Source organism: Crocodylus porosus, unplaced genomic scaffold, assembly GCF_001723895.1.
Source record: "Crocodylus porosus isolate Cpor-Errol unplaced genomic scaffold, CroPor_comp1, whole genome shotgun sequence".
Taxonomy (NCBI): domain Eukaryota; kingdom Metazoa; phylum Chordata; order Crocodylia; family Crocodylidae; genus Crocodylus; species Crocodylus porosus.
The window spans coordinates 14,069,875-14,073,952 of record NW_017728948.1 but is presented as its reverse complement, the minus strand read 5'-3'; the positions used below and the strand labels follow the sequence as shown (position 1 = coordinate 14,073,952).

General features: G+C 44.9%; 1 long non-coding RNA gene across 1 annotated transcript in view; it reads left to right on the top strand.

Moving 5' to 3' along the window:
* The window catches only part of LOC109321950, a 9,859-nt gene extending 6,005 nt beyond the window's left edge, over positions 1-3,854 (top strand). Inside the window, exon 3 of the long non-coding RNA XR_002104244.1 lies at positions 3,706-3,854. This is a non-coding gene — a long non-coding RNA (uncharacterized LOC109321950). The remainder of the gene's footprint in view (positions 1-3,705) is intronic.
* The last annotated feature ends 224 nt before the right edge of the window (positions 3,855-4,078 follow it).

Here is a 4,078-nt window from a genome sequence, read left to right as displayed (position 1 = left end):
TCTAATGATCTGGTGATCTGATCGTAAAAGGCCACCAGGTTGGTCTGACAGGACCTGCCACTGATGAACCCGTGTTGGCTGCCTCTAAGCATGCAGTCCCCTGCTGGCCCCTCCTGGATGCGTGCCAGCATAATTTTCTCTAATACCTTGCCTAGGATCGAGGTAAGACTACTGGCCTATAGTTTCCCGGGTCCTCCTTCCTGCCTTTTTTGAAGATGGGGACCATGTTGGCCCTCTTCCAGTCCCCCGGTACCTCACCAGAGCACCATGAGTGCTCATAAAGTCGTGCCAGGGGACTTGCAATGACCTCGGCCAGTTCCTTTGGAACTCTAGGGTGGAGATCATCCGGGCCGGCTGACTTGAATACGGAATCAAAGATAAACCATTAGAAGGCAACAGATCTTGCAGTTTCTGGGAATCTCAGCATTTATTCTGCTATGCTCCCAACCACGACATCCCATTTGGTCTTCACATATGAGCAATCAAGCATCTTTATGCCAGCTCTTTCAATTGCCATGAGACACAGCCAGGAACAAACTCCAAGGAGCCCAATTTTCCAACTCCCAGTCTATATTTTTTAAAGGAAAAGATATTTACTCATTAGAATCTATATACTTTTTTAAACAGATATATAATTAACTGGTATATATTTTTTTAACAGATCAGTTTTTTCATGTTAGCCTGTATATGGTCTTTTTGGGTCCATTGAAACTATTTTAAAGACATTTTTTATAGTTATTTTTGTAAAACAAGTGGTATTGTATAGGTTTAATGGGGGAGGAGGAAGGCAAGTTCTTATGTTGAAGTCCTGGGTTGTGGTACTGAGATGCCTGGCTCTATTTCCCACTGGCAATAACTTGCCATATCAGTTCACACTGTACTGAGTGGAGGTTGAAGGTAACCTTCCATAAGGAAGTTTTCAGCTTCCCGCTTCGATCTCTCCATCTCTCTCCTCCTACCCCTGTCTTGTACAATATTATTCACAGACCACAGAGCCAGATCTTCACCTGGAATAAAAAGAGCATAGTTTCACTATTTAAAGTCAGTTTCAAATAGCACCTTCTGAGCATCTGACTGACAAGTAATTTATATATTATGCTACTCAGGCCTCTTGTTCACCCCACCTCATCTCCTGCCTACTGGGCACATCTACGTGTGCGTTAAGACGCAGTAATTATGGCGTATTAAGTTTAGTACCCATTATAACTTAATGCTCTGTGGGTGCATCTACACATGATGCTACATTGCTGTAGTGTCTGCAGGCAAAAGCCGTGATGCCACAGCTACGTTGCTGTAGTGATGCACTCCCCCTATGGTGACATAGGGCCTAAAAATAACCGTGTGTGGCGCACGTGGCACAACATGGACTGTTACTGTGCTGTCTTTTAGTGCGTCCAAAAGAAAGTACTAAATGACAGTGCAGTAACAACGGTGCCATAGCGTCACATGTAGATGTGCCCTGTAATCAGTGCTGCTGCACAGTGGCACTGGTGATGCTAGTAATGCAGTAGACTAATTCTGCTGTGTGTTAGTTGTCGGAGAAATTGGCCAGCTACTGCGTAGCACCCATACACCGAAGGGTGTGCTCATACACCGATAACCTCTGGGCTCGTTCCTAGCTGCAATCAATTAGGCAGAGAACGAGGGAGTGTCCGGTATGCGAGTTTATTACTCTGCAGAGGGGTACTTAATGTCCAGGGACAAAGAGATCCCCCTGATCTGAGTTCGATAGTACTCTTTATGTTAACAGGTCATACATATGCAAATATAAGTATACATATATATATAAGTATATATATGCGTGCACATCTTTGGGGAATTTCCACAAGTCTGGGGTCCTTCTGCGTGCTGTTGCTGGGTTACAGAATGTGGAACAGAGCAAGCTTGAGCTGGCTGAAGTTGGTTTGGTGGTCTCCAAACCTACTGTCAATCAAGGGGGGCGGTTTCAAGCTTCTGCTTTTAAAAGGTCATCTCCTGCTTCCCTTTTTTATTTATGGTTGTTTTTCTTACATAGTGCATTAGCATGGCTTTTGCCATAATGTGCTAATGCACAGTAGAATTAGTCTACTGTGCTACTAGCATCTCGTGTAAATGCACCCATTGGGTTGTCAAACCCATTAGGGTACCATCTAAAATTACACTGTTACTTGTATGGTCTCTATCTTCCTATGTGCAACATAGCAAACTCCCTTGGCCTGTAGAGACCATTAAGATTGAAGCAAAATGAAATAGAGCTGGAGTTTAGACTCCTTTCTTTTGCTTTGGCTTAATTCAACAAAAGTTCTTTTAGAAAATAAGCAGCCAATCCTCAGTAGAACAATCATGATTTTTGTTGCTTGCAGTTTAAAAAGAATATTTGTACAGCATATAAATACAGAAGAAGTACTTACTTGTATTTTTATTCCTTTAGCATTAAATCTTTCATTTAAAGATTTCAAAATTGATCGTTTTAATCCATTTTTCCTTAAAACAGGGCAGGCACATTCTGGACTCTGAAGATATTTCTAGAACTGTAAATCTGGGTTGTTGGGTTGTTTTAAGCCTACAGAGGTCCATTTTAAGGAGGATGTTAATGTTTTTTCTTTCTTTGACCTTGCTTTAATTTTGTTTTTCTAAAAACTGGAGGAAATGGTATTTTCCTGCTTGGCATTCAGTCTGACCGAGAACTTGTTAATTTATCAGGCTTAGTTTTATGTGTTTTTGGTGTATATAGGCTGCTTCTGTATTCTCCAGCTAGGGCCGCACAGTCAGCCACATTCTCTCTTGCCCCTGGCCCTTTTTGCTCAGGTGCAGTCTCTCAGCCTCCCGCAGTTCTTGACCTTTCACCACGCTCTGCAGCATCTCAGCTCCCTATTGACCTGAAAGGGAGGAGGGAGCCAGAATTGGCTATGGCCAAGAGCCTAAATGGCTCTCTCCCCGTACAACACAAGCACTTTAGGAATGCGATAGAAGGGACTCCCGGGCAATTTAATATTTCTATTGTCTTTTGTAGATTGACATCTTGCAGTTTTATTAAGATTTTTTTTCCTCAGAGAATTTTTGGAGAACCTGCATGACACAAAACATTTGTAGCATTTGATTCCTTTTCTTTTTTTAAGCCCAAAGGCAGGGAGGACACACACATTTAAGTTAGAATACTTTCCCCCTCCCCTGTGCGCACCTCCGGAAAGCTCATCTAGAAAGGCCTAAGAACAAGCACAAATTTGGGTGTGGCACTTACCGGACATGCTCAGTGGCTGTTTAGGAAGTTGTATAGGAAGGCTCCATTGTGGGCAAGCCACCTGGCAGGTCACAGTCACTCATCCACCAAGACCTCAGCCAGTCACAGCTGGTCCAGAGGAAAGGGTTGATAAAGGTATAAATACAGGAGTTAGTTAAAGACAGTCTGTGGACTCGGTGGCTGATTGAGAGAGCACTGAAAGGTGGTTTTCTGTGAGTTTGGATACAGGTAAGTGATAGTGTGGCTTTACTTATTAGGAAAACCTTCTATTCAGATACTGTTTGCTACATTAGAATATATCTTATAGATGCAGAGGAGCTGGGAAGGGAACATGAAATAAAGGGAGAAGGTTGGAGACACTCAACTCGCACCTAGTTTTAGTGTAAAGGAAGAGGAAATCTAAGTGTACAAGGACTGAGCAATGCAGAAGGGGATATAGAATCATAGAAAATTAGGGTTGGAAGGGACCTCTGGAGATCATGTAGTCCAGGGGTTGTCAACCAGGGGTATGTGTACCCCTGGGGATACTTGGAAAGGTCCTAGGGGGTATGCGTGGGTGGGCGAGAACAGAATGCTGCCGCCCAGCACCCCGTGCCACCGCCTCCCAGGAGCGGGGGGAGAGGGGCAAGGGCAGAGGTGCCCCTCTGCAGGCCACACAGGCGCCGCCCAGCTGTTTGGACGTGGGGTGGCAGGGGAGCTCACACCCTGCGCTGCCACTGCATGCCACTTTCCCACAGCTGGTCTCACATGCAGCTCCATGGGCTGCTGACAGCGTGTGACTGGCTGTGTGCGAGGCCCATCAGCAGCCTGCGGAGCCATGCATGCAACTGGCTGCGGGAAAGCGGGGTGCGGCACCAG